We start from the raw sequence: 13028 nt of genomic DNA on the forward strand, positions 1-13028 counted from the left end.
AATACAATAAAATTACAAGAGTAGTAATTGTAGATATGTATGTATGCACATACATACATATAATACAGAACATTTTAAGTATTGCATGTTAACATCTCTATCACTAGAGAACCAATGCTGATAGCTGAAAAATTGTTAAATGTAAACAGTTTAAATTAAACCAGAATAGATAATGTTCCATCAAACAGATTAAAACAATCCCCTGCTGAGGGAAAACCTATCTTTGAAGCCCATAGATAAACAGGGAGCATCTGTGGCTTTGGAGAAAGCAATTATATGTGTACACAGATAAATACAATGTAGCAATATAATCACATAATTATATAAATATGTTTTTAAGCTGTAACAACCACGGAAAGGCTCTTGATAATTAGTCCCAAAAACAACTCCTCTAATAAATGAATCATCATTTTGCTTACTGTTACAGTTTATGCAATGGTGAGCATATATATTACCAGATCTGAATAAAATGGAAACATTTACATTCTATATCACAAATATTTAACTACCTAATTGCTAAATGCACATTTTGAGGAGCCTTATAAGTCTGGAAACCTTTTTGGAAGGTAGAGTAAGTTGTATTATACCACTGGATAGAGACAAGCAGATCTGAAGAGAACCTATTTTGACAAATTGTGCAGCTTTTAACAGGGTGTAATAAATGTAAAATGTAGAAGAAAAAATAACATACTTCACGACTCACTTTCTCTGTTCACTATCCTCATTGTGGTCCACATTGCCTCTTCTTTTCACTGCTGTGTGCTGAAACACGGGTAATCTTCACACTTGGTTGTGACTTTTGACCATGACTAGCTGTCAGGGGGTGCTACGCTGGCCCTGCAACTGTGGGCCCTCCACTCGCCCTGAGTCTAGAGATACCCTTGATAGTAGGGAGGTGCAAGTCACCACCCTAAGTCCTGTCTCCTGTCCGGCCCTGTCCTAATTACACCAATCCCGTGATGGGCAGGTCCCCAGGTAACAACCTCCCAAAGGCACAGAGAAGGGGATACAACTGAAACACACTCACACCACAAATGACCACAGATGAGAGATGGAACAAACCAAAAGGAGTAGGAGAAATTCACAACAGGGAACTCTCAAACCAAGCAGACAACGATTAGATGGTCACCAAATAGACGTATGCGATGAACAATGCGATGAACAATGGGATTTCACCACTGCAAGCAGAGACTACCTTTGGCGGCCTAAAATGAAGAAACCAGCTGTGGAAGGAAATTAGCAACCTGGCTCTCTGCATACTGCACCACAAAGATTAACTCCTGCATGAGTGAAGCCCCTCACCTGCAGCAGTCGCCTCCGGGACCTCAGGGACTTCTCTCCACCTCTAGGGACGCTGCAGGGTCTTAACGTGCTGGAAATCTTCTGGCAACAGGTATGTCATGTTAACTTTAATAGGAATCGTGACGCCACTCTCAGTTTTGCGGTCAGGATGAAGGGTGACCGCCAGTGCAATTTAATGAGCGTCTAGGGCTAATGGTGTCTGCAGTCTGGTGTTATGGCTTCCTGAGAGGCTGGCCCCAGGGGCTCGGATGTATGTGCGTCGAACCACAGGTCGCAGAAAAAACTCACACACAGTCCAGAATGTCTTTCAGGGTTTTTACTCACATTCAGTTGTTCACTGTGAGGTAACCGAGCGATGCTGAGACAAACTGCAGGGAGAACCAGGTATCTTTTAGGCTGATATAGAGGTGACTGTAAGCTCGCCTTCCTAGCACTTCTTGTTTCGGATAACCCCCGACTTGAAGTATATGGGATTCATCCAGGGAAGTCACATCTGCCTTTTCTCCCCTTTCTGGCCCGTTTGCCGGCAGTGATGGAATGGAAGGTAAGGTGAGCATAATACTGTATGTGTGTGCGTGCGTGCGTGCATGTTTGTTTGTGTGTGTTTTGTGTGTATGTGTGTGTTTATGTGGACTTCAAGAGCGGTCAGAGCGTGGTGGATGTACGGAACCGGAAGTGTGTGCACTGAGTATTTTGCTCGTACAGCAAAGCATTCTCGTAAACCAAGTTACAAATTTACAGAAAGCTTTGCTTGTTAAGCGAAATTCTCGTTAAGTGGGTTACTCGTTAAGCGAGGTTCCACTTTATTAACATACCACAATTTTTATTTCAATATGGATTACACAGTAAATCTAAAATATAAAGTGCATTGCAAATTAATGTTTTAGAAAATTCTGCATCCAAGGAAAGAGCTCTGTCTATAATTTAGAAAATGCTGTAACAACCTACAGTTAGGTCCAGAAATATTTGGACAGTGACACAAGTTTTGTTATTTTAGCTGTTTACAAAATCATGTTCAGAAATACAATTATATATATAATATGGGCTGAAAGTGCACACTCCCAGCTGCAATATGAGAGTTTTCACATCCAAATCGGAGAAAGGGTTTAGGAATCATAGCTCTGTAATGCATAGCCTCCTCTTTTTCAAGGGACCAAAAGTAATTGGACAAGGGACTCTAAGGGCTGCAATTAACTCTGAAGGCGTCTCCCTCGTTAACCTGTAATCAAAGAAGTAGTTAAAAGGTCTGGGGTTGATTACAGGTGCGTGGTTTTGCATTTGGAAGCTGTTGCTGTGACCAGACAACATGCGGTCTAAGGAACTCTCAATTGAGGTGAAGCAGAACATCCTGAGGCTGAAAAAAAAAGAAAAAATCCATCAGAGAGATAGCAGACATGCTTGGAGTAGCAAAATCAACAGTCGGGTACATTCTGAGAAAAAAGGAATTGACTGGTGAGCTTGGGAACTCAAAAAGGCCTGGGCGTCCACGGATGACAACAGTGGTGGATGATCACCGCATACTTTCTTTGGTGAAGAAGAACCCATTCACAACATCAACTGAAGTCCAGAACACTCTCAGTGAAGTAGGTGTATCTGTCTCTAAGTCAAAAGTAAAGAGAAGACTCCATGAAAGTAAATACAAAGGGTTCACATCTAGATGCAAACCATTCATCAATTCCAAAAATAGACAGGCCAGAGTTAAATTTGCTGAAAAACACCTCATGAAACCAGCTCAGTTCTGGAAAAGTATTCTATGGACAGATGAGACAAAGATCAACCTGTACCAGAATGATGGGAAGAAAAAAGTTTGGAGAAGAAAGGGAACGACACATGATCCAAGGCACACCACATTCTCTGTAAAACATGGTGGAGGCAACGTGATGGCATGGGCATGCATGGCTTTCAATGGCACTGGGTCACTTGTGTTTATTGATGACATAACAGCAGACAAGAGTAGCCGGATGAATTCTGAAGTGTACCGGGATATACTTTCAGCCCAGATTCAACCAAATGCCGCAAAATTGATCGGACGGCGCTTCATAGTACAGATGGACAATGACCCCAAGCATACAGCCAAAGCTACCCATGAGTTCATGAGTGCAAAAAAGTGGAACATTCTGCAATTGCCAAGTCAATCACCAGATCTTAACCCAATTGAGCATGCATTTCACTTGCTCAAATCCAGACTTAAGACGGAAAGACCCACAAACAAGCAAGACCTGAAGGCTGCGGCTGTAAAGGCCTGGCAAAGCATTAAGAAGGAGGAAACCCAGCGTTTGGTGATGTCCATGGGTTCCAGACTTAAGGCAGTGATTGCCTCCAAAGGATTCGCAACAAAATATTGAAAATAAAAATATTTTGTTTGGGTTTGGTTTATTTGTCCAATTACTTTTGACCTCCTAAAATGTGGAGTGTTTGTAAAGAAATGTGTACAATTCCTACAATTTCTATCAGATATTTTTGTTCAAACCTTCAAATTAAACGTTACAATCTGCACTTGAATTCTGTTGTAGAAATTTCATTTCAAATCCAATGTGGTGGCATGCAGAGCCCAACTCGCGAAAATTGTGTCACTGTCCAAATATTTCTGGACCTAACTGTATATTGCCAAAGATTTTTTTCATGGATTTTAGATGTTCAAATATACCTCTCAACTTACGAAGAAGAGAAATAGGGACATAAAAATGTTAGTCCATGCCCTTACCACACACAGAGCTACTGTACATCCATTTTACTATTTTATTCTGAAATGGCTACAGTAAGAAAGAAAAGTTAGTTTAGAAACTGACTTAAAACTCTTTGAAGGTCAGGGTCACACCACTACTAAACCATTTTGTTGTCTTGTGCATTATAGAGCAGAACATTGCATAACAGGATCTGTCATTGAAGGCATAGCAGAGCCCAAACATCCCAACTGATCTCTGTTAACTTTCTGTCCAGGTGTCCATCACTTATCAAGCCTAAGTTTTTGTTCCTATAAGTTCATGATCAAGTCGTCTACTTGGTGCTCCTATCTGCCCTCAGGCCTTTTCTCTAGTGCTCTTCTCTGCTCTTAGGCTGTCTCCTTGGCACTTCTCTCTTCACTCAGGCCATCTCTTCAGCACTCTTCTTTGCTTGAGGCTATCTCATCGTCACCCTCAGGTCATCTTTTTGGCACTCCTCTCTGCCCTCAGGCATTTTCCTTGGCACTCCTCTCTGCTCTCAGGCTATCTTCCTGGCATTCCACTCTGCTTCAGGGTATCTGTTCTGCACTCCTGTCTGCCCTCAGGCCATCTTCTAGGTGCTTCTCACTGCCTGCAGGCCAGCTCCTTGGCGCTTCTCTCTGCCATCAAGTCATCTCCACAGCACAAAACTTTGCCCTTGTATTGTCTCCACAGCACTACACTGTCCTCAGCGTTCCTTTTTATCCTCATGCTGTCTCCTTAGAGTTATTGATCTCAAGTCATCTCCTTGGAGCTCCTCTCTATCCTCAGGCCACCTTATTGGCACATCTCTCTGTCTTCATGCTGTCCCTTCAGTGTCCCACTCTTACCTTAGAACATCTCTTTGGGGCTTTGCTCTGCCCACGGGCTGTCTCCTCAGCATTCCTCTCTACTAGAGTTGAGCACGGTTCGCAGTTCGTGGTTCTCCAGTTCGCGGTTCGAGTGACTTTGGGGGCTGTTCTAGATCGAACTAGAACTCGAGCTTTTTGCTAAAGCTCGATAGTTCTAGTTACGTTCGAGATCGGTTCTAGCAGCAAAAAGCCAAGCTAATTACAAGCTGGCTTTCCACTGTAATAGTGTAAGTCACTCTGTGACTCACACTATTATGAAATTTCAGTGTGTAGTGTGCGGGAACAGCGCATTCAGATCACTGCTGCTGGGATAATGGCGATCGCCATTTTTTTTTTTTCCTTGTCTTCCTTCCCTAAGCGCGCACGTGTAGTGGGGCGGGCCAGCATGTCAGCCAATACCAGACACAGACACAGCTAAGTGGACTTTTAGCCAGAGAAGCAACGGCATGTGTGATAGGATGTCCATGTCACATGTCCCTTCATTATAAATACGGGCATTTGCCCGTCTGGACGCCATTATCTGCCTTCTGCGTCTGGGTGTCAGTCACCGCTGGCGTAGCTCCTGTCTCCAATACTGTTGTGTACGCTCTACACACAGCGCTATACAGAATAGGGATAGAAGTTTCTATTAGCCCTTGTAAGGGCTAATACCAAAAGGCTCAGAGCCATAGGTGACAGTCAGGTCCGTGAAAACAGATTTTAACAGCTACACAAGATAACAGCGTCTGTGTAGCTAAGGTCAGGGATTTCCTCGCTGCATTTCCCCATTAGGAGGGATAGAAAGTGAGCCTTCCTTTCCTCTACCCAGACCCACAACGCTGCCACTGTACCCTCCTGCCCTTTGCACACTCAAGCTCATTGTTACTAAGCCATTATACTAGTAAACACTGAGTAAACTTAGTGGCATCCAAAAAGTGGCTTTTGGACTTCCATTAGTGTCCCACTAGTGCAAATCTATTTGCAGCACCTTTGCATTGCACACTCAAACTCATTGTTACTAAGCCATTATACTAGCAAACACTGAGTAAACGTAGTGGCATCCTAAAAGTGGCTGTTGGACTTCCATTTGTGTCCCACTAGTGCAAATCTATTTGCATAACCTCTTAATTGCACACTCAAACTCATTGTTACTAAGCCATTATACTAGAAAACACTGAGTAAACTTAGTGGCATCCTAAAATTGGCTGTTGGACTTCCATTAGTGTCCCACTAGTGCAAATATATTTGCAGAACCTCTTAATTGCACACTCAAACTCATTGTTACTAAGCCATTATACTAGCAAACACTGAGTAAACTTAGTGCCATCCTAAATGTGGCTGTTGGACTTCCATTAGTGTCCCACTAATGCAAATCTATTTGCAGCACCTCTGCATTGCACACTCAAGCTCATTGTTACTAAGCCATTATACTAGTAAACACTGAGTAAACTTAGTGGCATCCTAAAAGTGGCTGTTGGACTTCCATTAGTGTCCCACTAGTGCAAATCTATTTGCAGCACCTCTGCATTGCACACTCAAACTCATTGTTACTAAGCCATTATACTAGCAAACACTGAGTAAACCTAGTGGCATCCTAAAAGTGGCTGTTGGACTTCCATTAGTGTCCCACTAGTGCAAATCTATTTGCAGAACCTCTTAATTGCACACTCAAACTCATTGTTACTAAGCCATTATACTAGCAAACACTGAGTAAACTTAGTGGCATCCTAAAATTGGCTGTTGGACTTCCACTAGTGTCCCACTAGTGTAAATCTATTTGCAGAACCGCTTAATTTCACACTCAAACTTATTGTTACTAAGCCATTATACTAGCAAACACTGAGTAAACTTAGTGGCATCCTAAAAGTGGCTGTTGGACTTCCATTAGTGTCCCACTAGTGCAAATCTATTAGCAGAACCTCTGCTTTGCACACTCAAACTCATTGTTACTAAGCCATTATACTAGCAAACACTGAGTAAACTTAGTGCCATCCTAAAAGTGGCTGTTGGACTTCCATTAGTGTCCCACTAATGCAAATCTATTTGCAGCAACTCTGCATTGCACACTCAAACTCATTGTTACTAAGCCATTATACTAGCAAACACTGAGTAAACCTAGTGGCATCCTAAAAGTGGCTGTTGGACTTCCATTAGTGTCCCACTAGTGCAAATGTATTTGCAGCATCTTTGCATTGCACACTCAAACTCATTGTTACTAAGCCATTATACTAGCAAACACTGAGTAAACGTAGTGGCATCCTAAAAGTGGCTGCTGGACTTCCATTAGTGTCCCACTAGTGCAAATCTATTTGCATAACCTCTTAATTGCACACTCAAACTCATTGTTACTAAGCCATTATACTAGCAAACACTGAGTAAACTTAGTGGCATCCTAAAATTGGCTGTTGGACTTCCATTAGTGTCCCACTAGTGCAAATCTATTTGCAGAACCTCTTAATTGCACACTCAAACTCATTGTTACTAAGCCATTATACTAGCAAACACTGAGTAAACTTAGTGCCATCCTAAATGTGGCTGTTGGACTTCCATTAGTGTCCCACTAATGCAAATCTATTTCCAGCACCTCTGCATTGCACACTCAAGCTCATTGTTACTAAGCCATTATACTAGTAAACACTGAGTAAACTTAGTGGCATCCTAAAAGTGGCTGTTGGACTTCCATTAGTGTCCCACTAGTGCAAATCTATTTGCAGCACCTCTGCATTGCACACTCAAACTCATTGTTACTAAGCCATTATACTAGCAAACACTGAGTAAACCTAGTGGCATCCTAAAAGTGGCTGTTGGACTTCCATTAGTGTCCCACTAGTGCAAATCTATTTGCAGAACCTCTTAATTGCACACTCAAACTCATTGTTACTAAGCCATTATACTAGCAAACACTAAGTAAACTTAGTGGCATCCTAAAATTGGCTGTTGGACTTCCATTAATGTCCCACTAGTGTAAATCTATTTGCAGAACCTCTTAATTTCACACTCAAACTCATTGTTACTAAGCCATTATACTAGCAAACACTGAGTAACTTAGTGGCATCCTAAAAGTGGCTGTTGGACTTCCATTAGTGTCCCACTAGTGCAAATCTATTAGCAGAACCTCTGCTTTGCACACTCAAACTCATTGTTACTAAGCCATTATACTAGCAAACACTGAGTAAACTTAGTGCCATCCTAAAAGTGGCTGTTGCACTTCCATTAGTGTCCCACTAATGCAAATCTATTTGCAGCACCTCTGCATTGCACACTCAAACTCATTGTTACTAAGCCATTATACTAGCAAACACTGAGTAAACTTAGTGGCATCCTAAAAGTGGCTGTTGGACTTCCATTAGTATCCCACTAGTGCAAATCTATTTGCAGCACCTCTGCATTGCACACGCAAACTCATTGTTACTAAGCTATTATACTAGCAAACACTGAGTAAATTTAGTGGCACCCTGAAAGTGGCTGTTGGACTTTCATTAGTGTCCCACTACTGCAAATCTATTAGCAGAACCTCTGCTTTGCACACTCAAACTCATTGTTACTAAGCCATTATACTAGAAAACACTGAGTAAACTTAGTGCCATCCTAAATGTGGCTGTTGGACTTCCATTAGTGTCCCACTAATGCAAATCTATTTGCAGCACCTCTGCATTGCACACTCAAGCTCATTGTTACTAAGACATTATACTAGTAAACACTGATTAAACTTAGTGGCATCCTAAAAGTGGCTGTTGGGCTTCCATTAGTGTCCCACTAGTGCAAATCTATTTGCAGCACCTCTGCATTGCACACTCAAGCTCATTGTTACTAAGCCATTATACTAGCAAACACTGAGTAAACCTAGTGGCATCCTAAAAGTGGCTGTTGGACTTCCATTAGTGTCCCACTAGTGCAAATCTATTTGCAGAACCTCTTAATTGCACACTCAAACTCATTGTTACTAAGCCATTATACTAGCAAACACTGAGTAAACTTAGTGCCATCCTAAAAGTGGCTGTTGGATTTCCATTAGTGTCCCACTAATGCAAATCTATTTGCAGCACCTCTGCATTGCACACTCAAACTCATTGTTACTAAGCCATTATACTAGCAAACACTGAGTAAACTTAGTGGCATCCTAAAAGTGGCTGTTGGACTTCCATTAATATCCCACTAATGCAAATCTATTTGCAGCACCTCTGCATTGCACACTCAAACTCATTGTTACTAAGCCATTATACTAGCAAACACTGAGTAAACTTAGTGGCATCCTAAAAGTGGCTGTTGGACTTCCATTAATATCCCACTAGTGCAAATCTATTTGCAGCACCTCTGCATTGCACACTCAAACTCATTATTACTAAGCCATTATACTAGCAAACACTGAGTACACTTAGTGCCATCCTAAATCTGGCTGTTGGACTTCCATTAATATCCCACTAGTGCAAATCTATTTGCAGCACCTCTGCATTGCACACTCAAACTCATTATTACTAAGCCATTATACTAGCAAACACTAAGTAAACTTAGTGGCATCCTAAAATTGGCTGTTGGACTTCCATTAATGTCCCACTAGTGTAAATCTATTTGCAGAACCTCTTAATTTCACACTCAAACTCATTGTTACTAAGCCATTATACTAGCAAACACTGAGTAACTTAGTGGCATCCTAAAAGTGGCTGTTGGACTTCCATTAGTGTCCCACTAGTGCAAATCTATTAGCAGAACCTCTGCTTTGCACACTCAAACTCATTGTTACTAAGCCATTATACTAGCAAACACTGAGTAAACTTAGTGCCATCCTAAAAGTGGCTGTTGCACTTCCATTAGTGTCCCACTAATGCAAATCTATTTGCAGCACCTCTGCATTGCACACTCAAACTCATTGTTACTAAGCCATTATACTAGCAAACACTGAGTAAACTTAGTGGCATCCTAAAAGTGGCTGTTGGACTTCCATTAGTATCCCACTAGTGCAAATCTATTTGCAGCACCTCTGCATTGCACACGCAAACTCATTGTTACTAAGCTATTATACTAGCAAACACTGAGTAAATTTAGTGGCACCCTGAAAGTGGCTGTTGGACTTTCATTAGTGTCCCACTACTGCAAATCTATTAGCAGAACCTCTGCTTTGCACACTCAAACTCATTGTTACTAAGCCATTATACTAGAAAACACTGAGTAAACTTAGTGCCATCCTAAATGTGGCTGTTGGACTTCCATTAGTGTCCCACTAATGCAAATCTATTTGCAGCACCTCTGCATTGCACACTCAAGCTCATTGTTACTAAGACATTATACTAGTAAACACTGATTAAACTTAGTGGCATCCTAAAAGTGGCTGTTGGGCTTCCATTAGTGTCCCACTAGTGCAAATCTATTTGCAGCACCTCTGCATTGCACACTCAAGCTCATTGTTACTAAGCCATTATACTAGCAAACACTGAGTAAACCTAGTGGCATCCTAAAAGTGGCTGTTGGACTTCCATTAGTGTCCCACTAGTGCAAATCTATTTGCAGAACCTCTTAATTGCACACTCAAACTCATTGTTACTAAGCCATTATACTAGCAAACACTGAGTAAACTTAGTGCCATCCTAAAAGTGGCTGTTGGATTTCCATTAGTGTCCCACTAATGCAAATCTATTTGCAGCACCTCTGCATTGCACACTCAAACTCATTGTTACTAAGCCATTATACTAGCAAACACTGAGTAAACTTAGTGGCATCCTAAAAGTGGCTGTTGGACTTCCATTAATATCCCACTAATGCAAATCTATTTGCAGCACCTCTGCATTGCACACTCAAACTCATTGTTACTAAGCCATTATACTAGCAAACACTGAGTAAACTTAGTGGCATCCTAAAAGTGGCTGTTGGACTTCCATTAATATCCCACTAGTGCAAATCTATTTGCAGCACCTCTGCATTGCACACTCAAACTCATTATTACTAAGCCATTATACTAGCAAACACTGAGTACACTTAGTGCCATCCTAAATCTGGCTGTTGGACTTCCATTAGTGTCCCACTAATGCAAATATATTTTCAGCACCTCTGCATTGGACACTCAAGCTCATTGTTACTAAGCCATTATACTAGTAAACACTGAGTAAACTTAGTGGCATCGTAAAAGTGGCTGTTGGACTTCCATTAGTGTCCCACTAGTGCAAATCTATTTGCAGCACCTCTGCATTGCACACTCAAACTCATTGTTACTAAGCCATTATACTAGCAAACACTGAGTAAACCTAGTGGCATCCTAAAAGTGGCTGTTGGACTTCCATTAGTGTCCCACTAGTGCAAATCTATTTGCAGAACCTCTTAGTTGCACACTCAAACTCATTGTTACTAAGCCATTATACTAGCAAACACTGAGTAAACTTAGTGGCATCCTAAAATTGGCTGTTGGACTTCCATTAGTGTCCCACTAGTGTAAATCTATTTGCAGAACCTCTTAATTTCACACTCAAACTCATTGTTACTAAGCCATTATACTAGCAAACACTGAGTAAACTTAGTGCCATCCTAAAAGTGGCTGTTGGACTTCCATTAGTGTCCCACTAATGCAAATCTATTTGCAGCACCTCTGCATTGCACACTCAAGCTCATTGTTACTAAGGCATTATACTAGTAAACACTGAGTAAACTTAGTGGCATCCTAAAAGTGGCTGTTGGACTTCCATTAGTGTCCCACTAGTGCAAATCTATTTGCAGCACCTCTGCATTGCACACTCAAACTCATTGTTACTAAGCCATTATACTAGCAAACACTGAGTAAACCTAGTGGCATCCTAAAAGTGGCTGTTGGACTTCCATTAGTGTCCCACTAGTGCAAATCTATTTGCAGAACCTCTTAATTGCACACTCAAACTCATTGTTACTAAGCCATTATACTAGCAAACACTGAGTAAACTTAGTGGCATCCTAAAAGTGGCTGTTGGACTTCCATTAGTGTCTCACTAGTGCAAATCTATTTGCAGAACCTCTGCATTGCACACTCAAACTCATTGCTACTAAGCCATTATACTAGCAAACTATGCTGCCAGTTTAAGGGCTGTAGTTGCATTGTCAGAGATAATTATTGTTGTTTATTCTGCTGTTAATAAAGCTAGACCACCGCTGCAATCTACACCACCTCTCAATTTTTACTACCACATTTTAAGTTCACAATCTTGTCGCAATCAAAATGAGTGGCAAAATGACAGATGCTGGTGGAAAGGGGAAGAGGCGTGTTGGAAAAGGAAAAAAAGGGTTTGTCCGTGGGGAAAGTGGCAAAGCTACATTAACATCTGCTGAAGATAGACCATCTTCCAGCAAAAGTAAGATGTCTACTACTTACCGTGGACAATCCGATGTGCTCCCTTTTTTACGGACACGAACAACTGGAACAAAGGTAGATGATGGCTATAAAAGGAAAATGCTTGAATGGATCTCAAGTGGTCCAACAAGTGCCCTCTCCGCCACCTCAACTACCGCATCCAAAAAACACCAGTCCTCTGAGTTGTCAGCCCAATCACACTTGCTTTCTCCCAGCTCTGAAGTCTCCATCCGCCCTGCACAGTATGGTGGAACTGAGATGGCTGAGTCTGCAGAGCTGTTCAGTCACACTATAGCCTGGGAATCAGAGGTCTGCTCCCAAGCTACAGTGAGTACAGACCAGGAAATGGTCTGCAGTGATGCCCAGAACCTTTGTGACTCTGATTCAGGCCATGAGGACCAAGTTTCTGAGCATAATGTTGACCCTTTTTTACAAACTGTAACACCTGTTGTGTTGTCCATGAATCGTCACATGAATAAATATCATATGTCCCAGTGGAAAGCTCACCGTGCTGCAATGCGGCCTAGCGGAGCGAACCATCCACCACCTGCCCCTTCCAGTGCATTCATGCGCTTTTCATCTTCTAGGACTGTGGGGACAGCTGTCACACCTGGTTTTCCACGCACAACTTCCACCACTGTAACCGCAACAGGCAGTTTGCTTGGTAGGTCGTCACTTGGTTTGGAAGGGGAAACAAGTGCGTGTGTACAGCTCTCTCAGACATCGATAGCACCAACGTTGGATGAAGGCATCATCATGTCTACGCCTGCACTTTCCTCACAAACCTGCATTTTTCCAGGGACACCCTACTCAACACCGTCTACACACAGCAGCCAGATGTCTGTCCCTCAGATGTGGATAAATAAAAGGCCATTTCCTGCGACCCAT

The sequence above is a fragment of the Anomaloglossus baeobatrachus genome, chromosome 1 (assembly GCF_048569485.1).
Source record: "Anomaloglossus baeobatrachus isolate aAnoBae1 chromosome 1, aAnoBae1.hap1, whole genome shotgun sequence".
Taxonomy (NCBI): domain Eukaryota; kingdom Metazoa; phylum Chordata; class Amphibia; order Anura; family Aromobatidae; genus Anomaloglossus; species Anomaloglossus baeobatrachus.